The following is a 15,926-nucleotide window of genomic DNA, read 5'->3' on the forward strand; positions in this document are numbered from 1 at the left end:
ATCTTCTAAGATCTCCACTTCTTAAAAGTCTATGGTGGCGAAGGATTCCTTCTCTAAGTCTCCGTCGACGACCGCTCCATCGAAGGTAAAGACACTGTCGATGAAGAGCCCGTTGACGACGACACCGTTGACGAAGAGCCTCTGGACGACGACACCGTCGACAAAGAGCCCGTCGACACCGTCGACGAAGAGCCCGTCGATGACGACACCGTTCCATCGACGATGAAGGTGAAGACACCGTCGACGAAGAGCCCATTGACGACAACACCGTTGACGAAGAGCCCGTTGACGACGACACCGTTGACGAAGAGCCCATCGACGACGACACCATCGACAAAGAGCCCGTTGACGACAACACCGTCGACGGCTCCGTCATTGACAACACCGTCGACGAAGACTGCTTCAATAAAGATTATCCCATTGACGACTAAGAGCCCGTCGACGAGGACTTTGTCAATGGCGATTCCTCCAGTATCGCAAATCACGGCGATCTCCTACACTCATTTCCAATTGAAGACTTACCATAGATAGGATTATAGTAATATATCTCTTCTGCTTCCATCTCATATCCTGGAAACTTATGTTGAGGATGAGGACTTTGAGGAGGAAGATGATGAGGGGCCATTCGACATTGCTCGCCAACCCTCTGAGCTTCAAATAAAGTGTCAGAAGGACGATGAGGAAGAGGACTACCAGGAGAAATACTACCAGGAGCACCTCTCTACACCATATCAAAGACCTCCCAGAAGGGTTCCGGACCCAGGAGAGACAAGTCATCTGCCTCCTACACTCATCCAAGATCTTCAAGCCATGCTGGCTGATTACCGGCAAAGATTTCCTCCAGTGTCAACCGCTCCTGTTTTGCATCCTGTACCTAATGAAGTACCAGTCTCTGTGCCGCAAACGGATGTTCCTAGTTCTCCATCACAACCTGGAGCAGTTCCTCAAACGCACCATGATACTTCTTCTTCAGACGAAGAAGGTGTCGAAGAAGGGGAATTAACCGACAATGCTGGCAATGTGGATCCGTGGGACGATTGTCATTCCCATGCCTTCACCTATTCCTCAACCGTCAGACTCTCCGCCAGAGGACATCAGCGGTTTTCACAACCTAATGCAGCGTGCTGCAACAAGATTTTAGTTACCAGTCACAATTGAACATATAGATTGCTTCTTGCATGATTTCAAGGAGGAATACAGGAAGGTGACTAGAGCGATCCCTACCATTGACTATATTTGGAATGAAGGGATAAAAATAATGAAGACGCCTGCCTCTATACCTGCGGTTCTTCCGCGCATTGAGAAGAAGACCGTGCTCCTCCAGACATGCAGCAAAGATCCAAGAACCCAGCTATGCCAATTTCAACACCGCCAGATAAGGAAGGAAGGAGTTTGGACCTCATAGGGAAAAAGTTTTCATCCAGTGCAGCAGCCTCCATTAAAGCAGCAAATTCACTGGCCTTACTGGGTCGTTACAACCGCCAGATGTGGTCAGACCTGACAGAGTTTTTGGAACTTATCCCGGAAGACCGTAAACAAGAAGCGTGAAAAATTCTCTTGGAAGGAGAGCGAGCCGCATCCGAGATTATAGACTGTGCTCTAGATATTGCCAATACCAACTTTAGACAACTTGCTGGAGCTGCAGTACTCAGATGCCAAGGATGGCTTAAAGCTACATCTTTTAGGCCAGAGGTGCAAACAAAAATATTGGACATGGCCTATGATGGTGATTACTTATTTGTAAAGCATATAGATGAAGCCATTTTAGCCATAAAGACAGATACTGATACAGCAAAGTCTTTGGCTGCTCTCCAATACAAACGTGGATCGTTCGGAGGGGCTAGAGGTCGTAGCTTTTCTTCAACAGGTGGATACCAGCAACAAAACAGACAATATCAAACGCAATATAGGCAGCCATACGGCCAAGCATCTTACAGACAATCTTCCTCAAGTGGTTTCTCTCGCCAGGGCAGGCGAAAGCGATAAAACAATCAGGGTTGCAATTCCAATAGGAAGCAATGAGTCCAGCAGGACATCAGTACTGGATAACTGTAGTTACAGGTAAGTAACTTGTTTTGTTCTCCGCCAGTGGAAAGGCCCCTACAGCTGCAGCACTCATCTCGTCGGGATCGATTTAAGCCTTTGCCAGCATTGTGTGTTTCTGCAGGTCTCCAACTCTCCAACGAGTCAGTAGCTGCATCCGGGTTGTCAATAAAACAGGCTTTGCCTTCCGCTGCGACTCAAAGCCTCGCGGGGAACTGCATTGCATACTTAATTCTCTTTCCCTGAGCCGTTTCTTGACATCGAGAAAGGACCTTAGTTGTCGTTGAATATTTAACGTGAAATCAGGAAAGGAGATCTCGCAGTTTTCATATTTTAGGGGGGAAGGGAGGGGGGGGGGCAATCGGGCCGTACGCAGTATGCTGTCTCTATCCCTAAAATTCTAAAGTTTTTCCAGCATTGGATGAGGAGGTGCTCCAGGCTTTGGTCTTCCTCTGAGAATTCTGTGTGCTGTTCGACAGCAAAGAACTTTGATAGTCCCTTGGGCTGGAGATGCTTGAGTATCAGTTCTTCCACAAAACGGTCAGCCGCCGGGCCTTCCACTCGTTCCGGAAGCCCAATTAATCTTATGTTATTTCTTCGGGTTCAGCCTTCGTAGTCATCCAGCTTTTCTTCTGCCAGCTTACGAAACGCTTGCAAGTCCCTGATGTCTTTTTGCATTTGGTTTGCATTACCTACAAGATTTGGGGTGATCATTTCCACGTGTTTGACCTTTTCCCCCATTTTTTTGCAGGTCTGCCCTTATTAGCACAACTTCCGTTGTGATAGTGTCCATTCTGTTTTCCAAGGAGGTACACACCCCAGAGATAGCATCCATAATGTCCTTTAATGTTGGGTCTTGTTCCTCACTCTCTGGTCCGATCGCCATTTAGGTTTTGACATTATGATCGGATTCAATTGATTTCAGAAACGTATATTTGTCCAGTTTCGTCTGCTGCGACCCTTTGAGTCCCTTGGCACCCAACATTTCAGTTCTTTCCAATCACAGATCCAGTGATCGCCTCTCGCTTCCCTTTTCTCGTCTGCCTAGATGTGATATAGCGTCGCTTGCTTCTTCCTTTCTCGCCCAATATAGTGCCGGCTCAGTGCATCTGCCACTACGTTTGTAGGAGCCTGTTTTAGGGCTTGCTGTGTCCTCCTCCACTTCTCTTCATTAACTAATGCGCGGGCCCCGGGCCATTAGTCATTTATGTCCCCACTTTAATGTTCCATGTGTCAGGATCGGCTATGCAGTATAGCACTAGGTGTGGTAGTTCAGGTTACTGATGCCAAAAGGATCCCCTGGGCACCACAGGCAAAATTGCAGGAACCAGGTGTGGCTTTAAATATGTACTCGCCTTATTTGGAGGTTGCATTCAGCCAAGCTAGTGGGTCCTGTGGCAATTATTGCAATCGGGGTTTTTTTCCCCTTGGAAACTTCTTCTACCTGGCCTTCACCTGCTACAAGGCCCAATTCTCATCCACATCCACTGTTGCGGCAGTCCAAGCAACAATATTAGACGATTGTTCCCCCGAGAACGCTACGATGCACGGAAGGGCCGCGAGCCGCTGCGCACCTCTCCAATGTGCTTCAGCGACCTCCCTGCAGTTGTCAGTGTTAGGGCCTTACCGCCCCACTCCTCCACCAGCCTCTCTACTGGGTCGTATCGTCACTCCGGAAGACCTGTGATGCGGCCTCCTCAATCCGAGTTTCCTAGATTTCGTGCGTGAAGTAGGCCGCAGGACCTCTGCCCACGTTGTCAAGGGGGCCACCCATTGGTGTCCCCACGCACATAGGTGCAATCACGGCTTGCCCAAGCTCCCGGACTGCAAGAGGCCGCAAGTCACAACACTGTATCTTTCCAGCCGCTGGGCCCTGCGGCTCTGTTTTTTCACCAGCAGCACCATCGCCGTCCTAGGTAGTCCCGTTGTTGCTCAGAAACCGGATCAGTGTGTCGGACGATGGGTTTGTCCACCGGGGTATGCCGGGGCTGTTCTATACGGCGGCCATCACGTTTGGTGGCTAAGCCATGCCCCCCCAACACGGTATATTTTTGATAAATCGCATAAAGAGCCAGCTTCCTACAGGTGCCACGAAGCGCTCTAGTTACTGTTTATTTTACACTTGGATATAGGTGCCATTTAATGCTCCATTACTGTTGGACAGCCCAAACTTATTCAAGCCTGAGGTTGATATGTAACAACTGAAGCTGCAGTCATCCTTTTTGCAGGCAAGAGCCAGTACAGCACCTACACTTGCAAACTCATTCATTCCCAGCTGCTCCCTTAGCCCAACTGTCTCAGCAGGAGCAGGCAAATTCTCTGCAAACCCTGTATGCTAGGGATCACTTAGGACATGATCAGGAAGGTTCTTAACCCGTGTTCACGACATATAATGCGTCAAAATTGACTGTTTGGGGTACAGAGCTGTGCACGGCCTCTTCAACAATCAGCAATGGACATGCCAAGAACTTTCTTGTATTCAGTCACCACTGCAGGATGGAGGGGCACGTCGACACAGTTTTATTGGGTACATCGGGCAGTACGAAAAACAAGGAGTAGGTAGTCAGGTGATATTGAGCTATAAGTTTTACTTGGTTTGTTGATATTGTGGTAAAACATTTTTTCATTTTACAGTGCTTTCTAATAATGCTCTGAAATAAATAAACTTGGACGTATGATGTTTTCCGCCAGCTAATGAAAATCAGTGCTAGCAAAGCAAACTATTAGATTTGTTTATGTTTTTACTAATTTGGAGTTTGATTAATAGCAAGGATCCTATTACCGATTAATTCATTCATTCATTAGAATCTTTATTCGGTGATTAAAAAACACCATAAAAGCACATATATATATACATTGATAAAAAATTATTAAACATTAATCAAGATCCTTATGCAGAGTTATTACAAGTAAAAATACCGGTGTACAGATCCATAAACTTAGAATAAAACATCCAAAATCTTTCATTCCTGACCCCTAGTCATCCTTAATCGGACCGCAACCTTGATAAAATTCATGATACAACACAAGGTTAGGGGGTCGGAGGCTTTTTGCAAGGAGACTAATGCATCCCTAGCATGTTCCTGTTGGGCATTTTTTAAAATATTTACAAGAAAACTGCGCCTGGGCATAGAAAAATAGGGACATAGCAAAACAAAATGGAGGGAGTCCTGCGGAGACCTGTTGTCGCAGCCGCAGAGTCCCTTCTGCTCAATTGACGTGGAGAAACCTGCTGGTGAAGCCAACATAAAAGGAAGTAAATTCAATCTAAAACGGCACATAAGAAATCTATCCTGTGCATTATGCATGAGGTACAGATAAGGCTCCATACCCTCCACACTCTTCACCAGATTATGAGCCCTCACAGACTTTTTAACCCTTTCAGCCTCCGCTCTGCATTGGATTTTCCGCTCAAGGAAAATTTCCCCTACTTGTTTCTTATGCTGGGCTGAAATTGTTGTAGGGTTCGTGAAGAGGTTTCCAAAACCTAAATCCTCAAGGGTATTTTTCACATATTTGAGCCAAGGGATGCGCATACAGTTAGTCCTATCTAAGCAGTCCAATAAAATTTCTCTGCTTAGATGCGCATCTGGGTTAACCCATATTTTTAGCCAGGCCACAATTGGCCTAAATTTTAACAGGTCATCCAAGTATGGCCTCCCTAGCTCCCTATGGGCTATGATTCCAGCGGTGCTGGGTGGCACCCTCAGGATAGATTTCAGATATTTGTTTTCTTCCTGTTGGATTCTAGTGGTGTTCACAAAACCCCATACTTCTGCCCCATAGATTACTTTGGAGCATGATACGGAGCAATAGAAGTTCACCACCTGTTCCAGGCTCCATCTACCTAACCTCCTGCCGTATCCTGCTATTGCCCCATTAGAGGCAATCATTTTGCTACAACGTTCCGCCACCAAGAAGTTAAACTGCAAAGCGCCATCGAAGGTTACTCCGAGATAGGTGAACGTTTTGACCTCCTCTAAAATATGGGTGCCTATTGTATATGTAAATTTAGAGGAAGGTTTTTTGCCGGCCAGGAGCACATAAGATTTGCCCAGGTTAACAGATAGGTCCAGGGTGCTCATGAACTTAACGAACCCATCTATCAGGATTTGTAGGCTTCGCGGTGTGCGCGCGAGCAAAACCGCGTCGTCCGCGTAAAGCAGGACGGGGATATGCCTCGGCCCGACCCTAGGGGAATCTGCCTTTAAACCCAAAAGAAACTGCTCCAAGTTGTTAATGTAAAGGGAAAACAAAAAAGGGGCAAGGATGCAACCTTGTCTGACTCCGCTCTTACATGCAAAAGAGTCAGACAATCCTCCCTCCCTGTTAAATCGAACCTTGGCCGTGGTATCGCTGTGCAAGTCCCTTAATATGGTGATTAAACCACTCTCAAACCCCATGCTTGACATCAAGTCCCACAGCTTTCCCCTATTGACGTGGTCAAATGCTGCTGCCAAATCCATGAATCCCATATAAATGGGTTCATCACTGGCCTGGGTATATTTGGCAGTCAGCATATAAAGGTTCAGGCATTGGTCACTAGTGGACCTCCCTGTCCTAAACCCGTATTGAGTGTCCGAGAAGATGTTATTCTCATCGGTCCACTCGGACAGTCTGTTAAGGATTGCCCTACCCAAAAGTTTGGCCGATACGTCAATCAGGGAAATCGGCCGATAACACTTGGGGTCGTCCCTGTTGCCCTTTTTAAAAATTGGCACAATAATCGCTGTTGACCAAGATGGCGGCAGGTCACAAGAGATAGCGGTATTTATGACCCTGGTCATCAGAGGGGCCCATAAATCTATATTGCTAAGAAACAGGTCAGGGGGAATCCCGTCCGGACCCGGAGCTTTATTTTTGGTCAGACCCTCCATCTCTGCAGTAATCTCCTTAAGGGTGAATACTACCGGGGAAACCTGACTTAGGGTTACCGGTGGCTCTACAGGGGTACCGGGCTCATGGTTATATAAACCCCTAAAGTGTGTGACCCACTGCTCCGGAAGGATGTTAGCCCCTAAATCCGGAGAATCATTTTCTTGAAAAGTCGGTCTATTAATGATTCTCCAAAAGCCCGCAAAATCCTTTTTTTCCCCTGCCTCTCTTAAGTCTGCCCATGCTTCTGCTTGCAGGGCAAGTTTCCTCCTTTTGGTCTCTTTTTTATATTTTTCTCTGCACAACCTAATTTTTTGAGGGTCCCTTGGTTTTAGCTTAAGGCAGCATTTCAACTCCCTTAGTGCCTTAGAGCAGTCTTTGTCAAACCACCGGGGATTAGCCAGGTTGCGTGTAGGCGCACTGGACTTAAGTAGGCCATCGATCAGGTTAGCGATCTGGTCAAATGCTTCCAGTAACCTTGATCCCTGGACTTCTAAGTCTAGGCAATCGTTAATGGCCAATAGGCCCTTGTCACCCAAGGTTTTAAAAAACTTTACCCCGTCTATTTTAGACCATTTCAGTCTCCTGCCTTGGTCTGTGGCCCTCTCCTCAATTGTGCAATGGGCTCTGGTTCCAGCACCCACCCTATACGAGAGCACCAAAACGAGAGGGTTGTGGTCGCTGAAGCTGCTCCATTCTATCCCTGCACTGATTATTTTATTTAACAGGGATCTCGAAGCCAAAATGTAATCTATAATAGATGAGCAACCCCTACCCTTAAAAGTTGGTGGAAGTGTGCCATCCGATTGTGGGTCTATCATATTAATGGTGTGTTCTAAGTCATACTTGAGCTGAAGTAGACCAAGAGCCGACCCCGTGGGTGTATGAGAGAAATGCGGCCCCTTCTCCATTGGGCATTGTGACCAATCTGAATTTGCCTTTACCAATGCCGGACAAAGATGGCAGTTAAAGTCTCCCATTAAAAGCAGCCCATAAGACTGCCCCTTATTTTGGGATGTTGTTTCTTGTCCCAGCCTCTGATCTAATTCAGCTAGTAGCGGGATGTGGTTGTTTGCTGTCTCAGTGTTATAAATGTTAAAAACAGAAAATCTTAGCCCCTTTCCAAGGAACCGAACTGCCTGGATCCCATGTGAATTCCAATCCGGGGAAGACCAGGTGCCTGGGAGATCTAAGTCTACGTAAATGGACAACCCGCCCATTGCTCTCCCTGATCTAGATTTTCGGGCGGGAACAAAAAAACACTTGTACCCCTGTAGATGGTAATTGTTCACCAAAGCCCATGTCTCCTGAACACATATAACATGAAATTTCCTAATGAAATCGACCCATTCCTTGTTATTAAATTTACCCGCTATCCCCGCTACATTCCAGGAAATCAGTCTCACTCCTTCCCCCTTCCCTTCTAAACCCTCCTGTGGGATTGATGGTATCTCCTGTGTTGACCCTTGCATGGCCAGCCCATGACCCCCTCCTATACATTCTATGGCTATAGCCTTAAGATCAGCACATCCGGGTTTCCCAACACCAGACATTAGAGTTTGCTGATCATGAGAGCTTCGCTCTACCAACACCTCTGCCAGGACGCCCTTTTCCCTATGACCCTGGGGGGCATTATCCATTTGTCAATCTACCCCCTCTAGATCGTTCAGGCAATTAAACCGATTATAGGTGTGAAAGGGTGGTTCTGGTCGGCCAAATAAAGGTCTAGGGATAAAGTCCTGGTGTCTCCCCCTCCTGCCAACCCTTTCCCAGTTGTTTTGCATTTGTGGCGGCTGCAGTGGGACTGGAGTGATGGGGAAGAAGAAAGACACCCGAAGGGTTTGAATGGTGGATTCCCTAGATCTGTTTTTCCCATGGCATATATAGGTCACTGTTTCTTTGTCCCTAAAACTCACCAATATACAGTCCCCTATGATGGATTTATGTGTTCTCCCCACCCATGGCACCCTTCTTACCATTATGATTTCATTATTAAGGTGTATCGGGAGGGGTCTATTTATGTTTAGCCACTTAATGACCCTACTTTTCAGGGCACAAAAATCCTCGGTTTCACCTACTTCGAGTGGGGGAACACCTGCCATGACTACAGTAAAATCATTAGTCTCAGGGGGTAGGTTGGGCCTACGTGGTCTCGAGGGAAGCTTCATTAGGGGGATCAGTGTGGTACTGTCTACCGGCTGTGCCGGATAAGCCGGGCCTGAAGGGGGAATGGGAATGTTAAAATTAAGGGGCTTAGTTGGTGCAGGCTTGTTCCTTAAGGGATGTTGCGAGACCGCCGCATTTGCGGCTTGTGGAGGGACTATATTTGCAGCACTCTTTATAGGCTGTTGGAGGGCTAAAGTAATGGGGGCGGGTTCTGGATGCCTTCCCTGATGATCAGCCGGGATTTTCAGACTACCTAGTGTGGTCTCCAGAATGGTTAGTCTGATCTCGATCTTTTTTATACTCTCGCTAATTGGTAATAATAGAGACCTTAGCAAGAATTCCAAGTTCCCAAGCGGGACAACAGAAAGGGGGACATTAGCGATATTAGTACCCATATTTTTTGTCGAGTCGGGAGCTAGATCCTCCTGGGCAATCGGTTTAGGGTGTAAATCAGCCGGTAATTTCGCCGCTAATACGGGGGGTTTAGTAGAAGACTTCCCAAAATCCAAATAAGAGATTTTTGATTTACACCTTCCCTGGGCTCCCTTCAATTTCCTCCTACGTTTGTTGGGAGGAGGCCCAAGTACTCCTTGCGCGATGGCTGGTATGGGTTGAGCTTTCCTAGCCTTAGGGGCTAGGGAGGGTTGGGAGACTAAATCAATGGTCACCCTAGTGAGACTTGGACTGGGAACTGGAGCTATACTCATGGTTTCGATTGGTGAGGTGTTCATACAATCCCTCAGCAGGAGTGGGACATCGTCTATTAGGGACAACTCCTCCCTAGGCGTGGTGGATTGCTCTCCAAGGGGGGTATTTTTCAAATTATCTATTGAGCGTCTCCTTTCTGCCCTTAACCGAGACAGATTACACTCTTTGTCCCCCTCACCCCCCACCCGCGAGAAATAATTCTCTAGCGTCCTGCTTTTGACACCTCCCGGCTTCAATGGGGTGCTCTCCTTTGCCGGGGACGGCATTATGATAGTACAAAGTTATATACAGCCGGGGATTGTAGCAGGAATCGAATGAACAAACAAAAGGGGGTAGGCCCAGCCCGGCCCCCTTCGGCCCCGGACGGCCACAGACGGTCCCGCCCTTGTCCCGGGCTTCTCCCGGCGAGCTCCCGCGCAGCGGGGTTCGTGCACTTACTTATGTCCTTGTGATTGGTGGAAAATTGATGGGGGCGGGGCGATGAGGGAGAGCGGCCCAGGTGGTGCGGGCGCGAGATGTGCTACGACTCTTGGGAGACTGAGTCCAGCACTCCTGCTCGCAGCCCTCAGCCCCGTTCACACCCAACAGTAAAGTAGCTTCTGGAGACGGCAATTATCCCTCGTCGAAGCGGGACCCGCGCAGCGGGTACCGCGAGGCGTGAAGGTGATGTGGCAGTCCGCAGGTCCACTCGCTGAGCTGACAAGCTAAAAAAGGCTCCCAGGTTCTTAGGGGCAGTCCCGGTATTTCTGAGGTCAGTTGGGGGCGGGGCGATGAGGGAGAGCGGCCCAGGTGGTGCGGGCGCGAGATGTGCTACGACTCTTGGGAGACTGAGTCCAGCACTCCTGCTCGCAGCCCTCAGCCCCGTTCACACCCAACAGTAAAGTAGCTTCTGGAGACGGCAATTATCCCTCGTCGAAGCAGGACCCGCGCAGCGGGTACCGCGAGGCATGAAGGTGATGTGGCAGTCCGCAGGTCCACTCGCTGAGCTGACAAGCTAAAAAAGGCTCCCAGGTTCTTAGGGGCAGTCCCGGTATTTCTGAGGTCAGTTGGGGGCGGGGCGATGAGGGAGAGCGGCCCAGGTGGTGCGGGCGCGAGATGTGCTACGACTCTTGGGAGACTGAGTCCAGCACTCCTGCTCGCAGCCCTCAGCCCCGTTCACACCCAACAGTAAAGTAGCTTCTGGAGACGGCAATTATCCCTCGTCGAAGCGGGACCCGCGCAGCGGGTACCGCGAGGCGTGAAGGTGATGTGGCAGTCCGCAGGTCCACTCGCTGAGCTGACAAGCTAAAAAAGGCTCCCAGGTTCTTAGGGGCAGTCCCGGTATTTCTGAGGTCAGTTGGGGGCGGGGCGATGAGGGAGAGCGGCCCAGGTGGTGCGGGCGCGAGATGTGCTACGACTCTTGGGAGACTGAGTCCAGCACTCCTGCTCGCAGCCCTCAGCCCCGTTCACACCCAACAGTAAAGTAGCTTCTGGAGACGGCAATTATCCCTCGTCGAAGCGGGACCCGCGCAGCGGGTACCGCGAGGCGTGAAGGTGATGTGGCAGTCCGCAGGTCCACTCGCTGAGCTGACAAGCTAAAAAAGGCTCCCAGGTTCTTAGGGGCAGTCCTGGTATTTCTGAGGTCAGTTGGGGGCGGGGCGATGAGGGAGAGCGGCCCAGGTGGTGCGGGCGCGAGATGTGCTACGACTCTTGGGAGACTGAGTCCAGCACTCCTGCTCGCAGCCCTCAGCCCCGTTCACACCCAACAGTAAAGTAGCTTCTGGAGACAGCAATTATCCCTCGTCGAAGCGGGACCCGCGCAGCGGGTACCGCGAGGCGTGAAGGTGAAGGTGAAGGTGAAGGTGATGTGGCAGTCCGCAGGTCCACTCGCTGAGCTGACAAGCTAAAAAAGGCTCACCGATTAATTAAACATAAACCAACTATTCAATCAATATTAACACACAAGTATTATAAGCAAACAACAACTAAATAACAATGTAGTATTCAGACGAAATGAATATGGGACATTTACCTGCCATGATTTTAAATGCAGTGACTTTAATCAATCAATCAATCATAGGCATTTATAGAGCGCTCTACTTACCCGGAGGGTCTCAAGGCACTAGTGGGGGGGTGCTGCTACTGCCCGAACAGCCAGGTCTTGAGCTTCTTCCTGAAGGCGAGGTGGTCTTGGGTCAGGCGCAGGTCGGTCGGGAGGGAGTTCCAGGTCTTGGCGGCCAGGTAGGAGAAGGACCTTCCTCCTGTTGTCGTTCTTCGGATGCGGGGGACGGCGGCGAGGGCGTGACTGGCTGATCGGAGGTGTCGTTTGGGAGCGTAGAAGTTGATGCGGTTGTTGAGGTAGCTCGGGCCTTGATCGTGAAGAGCTTTGTGTGCGTGGGTAAGGAGACGGAAGGTGATTCTCTTGTTGACCGGGAGCCAGTGCAGGTCTCTTAGGTGTCCGGAGATGTGGCTGTGTCGTGGGATGTCGAGGATGAGTCTGGCTGAGGCGTTCTGGATCCGTTGGAGTCTCTTCTGGAGCTTGGCGGTGGTTCCGGCGTAGAGGGCGTTGCCGTAGTCCAGTCGGCTAGTGACGAGTGCCTGGGTGACAGTCTTCCTGGTCTCGGTGGGGATCCACCGGAAGATCTTCCGTAGCATGCGCAGGGTGTTGAAGCATGACGAGGAGACGGCGTTGACTTGCTTGGTCATGGAGAGGGAGGAGTCCAGGATGAAGCCCAGGTTGCGTGCGTGGTCTGTCGGTTTGGGTGCGGTGCCCAGGGCGGGGGGCCACCAGGAGTCGTCCCAGGCGGAGGGCGAGGATCCCAGGATGAGGACTTCCGTCTTGTCCGAGTTCAGCTTCAGGCGGCTGGTCGACATCCACTCGGCTACCTCTTTCATTCCTTCGTGAAGGTTGGCTCTGGCGGCGGCGGGGTTGTTGGTCAGGGAGAGGGTCAGCTGGGTATCGTCGGCGTAGGAGATGATGTTGAGGTTGTGCTGGCGTGCGATGGCCGCGAGGGGGCTCATGTAGACGTTGAAGAGGGTTGGGCTCAGCGAGGATCCTTAAAGGGACGCCGCAGATGACTTCGGTGGCCTCTGACTTGTACGGTGGTAGACGGACTCTCTGTGTTCTTCCGTCGAGGAAGGAGATGATCCATTCCAGCGCCTTCTCCTGGATTCCGGCGATGCACTAGGGTGCGGTGGCAGACGGTGTCGAAGGCCGCGGAGAGGTCTAGTAGGATGAGGGCCGCTGTTTCTCTGTTGTCCATCAGGGTTCGGATGTCATCGGTGGCCGCGATGAGGGCGGTCTCGGTGCTGTGGTTGGCTCGGAAGCCAGACTGTGAGGGGTCGAGGGATCCGTTCGTCTCGAGGAAGGCGGCCAGCTGCTTGTTGACGGTCTTCTCGATGACTTTGGCTGGGAACGGGAGCAGCGAGATGGGGCGGTAATTCTTGAGTTCGGTGGGGTCCGCTGTTGGTTTCTTGAGTAGAGCGCTGAGTTCGGCATGCTTCCAGCTCTCAGGGAAGGTGGCGGTGGTGAAGGAGGTGTTGATGATGTCCCGCAGGTGGGGTGCGATGACAGCGTTGGCCTTGTTGAAGACGTGGTGAGGGCATGGGTCGGTCGGAGATCCGGAGTGGATGGAGTTCATCATGCGGACGGTTTCTTCGGTGCAGATCGGAGTCCAGGCGCGGAGGGTGGTGGTGGGGGGCGGTGGTTCGGTTGAGTTGGACGTGGCGTTCGTCGGTTGGGTGTTGAAGCTGTTGTGTATGTCCGCGATCTTGTTGTGAAAGTAGGAGGCGAGGGAGTTGCAGAGTTCTTGCGATGGGGTGATGTCGTTGTTTCCGGCGTTGGGGTTGGAGAGCTCTTTCACGATGTTGAAGAGTTCCTTGCTGTTGTGTGCGTTGTTATCCAGCCGGTCCATGAATGCGGTTTTCTTGGTGTCGCGGATCAGTTGGTGATGCTTCCGGGTGGCAAGCTTGAGGGTGGTCATGTTGTCCGGTGTTGGCTCACTTCTCCAGGCTTTCTCGAGGGCTCGGCAGTTCTTCTTGGAGCTCTTGAGTTCGTCGGTGAACCACGGGGCCTTCTTGCTGCCGGGTCTGCTGGGCGGGGTCCTCAGTGGGGCGAGTTCGTCCGCGCAGTTGCTGATCCACTTCGTGAGGTTGTTGGCGGCCTGGCTGGGGTTCGCTGAGCTGGCAGGAGGGTGCTGGCTCAGGGAAGCGGCGAGCTGGTCGGCTGTGATCTTGCTCCAGCTTCTGCGGGCGACCTGTTGCTGGTGGTGGTGGGTCGTCGTTCTTCTGAAGGGGAAGTGGACGCAGCTGTGGTCCGTCCAGTGGAGTCCTGTGGCGTGGCTGAAGGCGATGTCTTTGCTGGATGAGAAGACGGCGTCGAGTGTGTGTCCGGCGAGGTGGGTGGGGGTGGTCACCAGCTGCTTGAGTCCGAGGTTGGCGAGGTTGTCGAGCAGGGTGGTGGTGTTGCGGTCGTTGTTGTTCTCCAGGTGGAAGTTGAGGTCCCCCAGGAGGATGTAGTCAGTGGAGGGGAGGGCATGCGGGCTGACGAAGTCGGCAATGTCCTCGCTGAATTGGGTGCGTGGTCCCGGGGGTCGGTAGATCAGGGTGCCCCTGAGGGTGGTCTTCGGGTCGGTGTGGATCTGGAAGTGTAGGTGTTCGGCGGTAGTCAGGATGTCGTCTGTGTGGGTCGTGATGCGGATGGTGTCCCTGTGGATGATGGCGATGCCTCCTCCTGTCTGGTTGGCGGTGCGGTCCCTCCGGGTGATCTTGTAGCCCTCTGGGATGGCGATGGCGATGTCGGGCGCTGAGGAGGCGTTCATCCAGGTCTCCGTGAGGAAGGCAACGTCAGGAGCAGTGGTGTCGAGGAGGTTCCAGAGTTCGATGGCGTGTCTGTGGACTGAGCGGGTGTTGAGCAGGATGCACTTGAGGTGGTTGCTGCTGATGTTCGTCTTGGCGGGTGCTGGTGCGAGGCAGGTCCGGATGCAGATGAACTTGCAGGCGGTACAGCAGAAGGGTCCGTGGGTGCGTCTCGGGGTGGCTCGGTAGCATCCAGGGGTTCGGCCGGCGTTGAGTGCGTTGAGGGTGGCGGCGTCGTACGTCCGGCGGGTGGGCTGGGAGCTGCGGGGGCCAAGGGTCCTGGCACTGGGCGCAGACGGGCTTACCTTTGGCGCACCTTCGGCGCTCAATCGGTGCTCCCGCTGCGCGCGTCCGCTGCGCGGTCGCTGAGGGGGCGTCATAAGAAGGGATCCGTGAGGGCGGGTCAGCTCTGAGGCGGGGAGCGCGTTGTCCTATCAGCAGGCGGGGGGCGGGGTCGCGGCAAAAACCGGCGCGAAAATCGAGTCGGGCGGCGGCTGGGGCGCCGGGCTGGATCGGCGATCGAGGCGGGCGGCCCTGCGGCGGCTGGGGCGCCGGGCTGGAGTGGCGTCAGCAGGCAGCAGGCAGGCAGCAGGTAGGAGGCAGGTAGCAGGCGGGGAGCGTGGGGGCAACCAGGCCGAGGGCACACTTTATCTACATATATATATATATAAGACGTCAACACAATTAGGTACGAAACAAATAGCATCCCCTTCCCTCCCACCACGCTCCATTTACAACAAAATTGCCTATGACTTTGAAAGAGTGAGAGAAATAGGTGAATCGGCAGATAACCAAAGAACATGACTAACAAAGAGAAACATTGAAATTGGTGAGTGAGGAGCGGTCTACTAAAAAAGGTTCCAGATGGACTTAAGATGTATCGAAGGATGAACCAAAAAGAAGAAGCGGGAATTGCAGTCATGCTGCAATAACAGAGCTAAAACCTACACAGGAAATCGAGGCGTTGAGGGAAGGCAGACTCCGAACTGAAAAAAAGAGACACTAATAAAAATGTTTGGATAAATGACATCAAACCTATGTAGCAGAAGCAGTTGTGAAGAGTGGGATCTTTAATTGGCACAAACCTAGCTAGTGAGCTGTCTCATTACATAGAGATCTATAGCAACCAAATTCAATAAAGCAAGGCAGCAGAGCAGTTAAGGATGACCTTAGATAAGGTAGATGCAAATCCTTTGAGTTAGTGAAATGCATAATGAAAATAATCTTAGCAAATTAAATACAATAGAAATTTATGATTGATATACTCTATGCTAGTGCTGTGTCAACTGAAATGGTAA

The 15,926-nt window shown here is 51.3% G+C and overlaps 1 protein-coding gene across 2 annotated transcripts in view; it reads left to right on the forward strand.

The window, feature by feature from the left end:
- The window catches only part of GPATCH1 (G-patch domain containing 1), a 282,152-nt gene that overhangs the window by 82,061 nt on the left and 184,165 nt on the right, over positions 1-15,926 (forward strand). The gene's annotated exons all lie outside the window — the stretch shown is intronic.

The sequence above is a fragment of the Lissotriton helveticus genome, chromosome 12 (genome assembly GCF_964261635.1).
Source record: "Lissotriton helveticus chromosome 12, aLisHel1.1, whole genome shotgun sequence".
NCBI classification, from domain to species: Eukaryota; Metazoa; Chordata; class Amphibia; order Caudata; family Salamandridae; genus Lissotriton; species Lissotriton helveticus.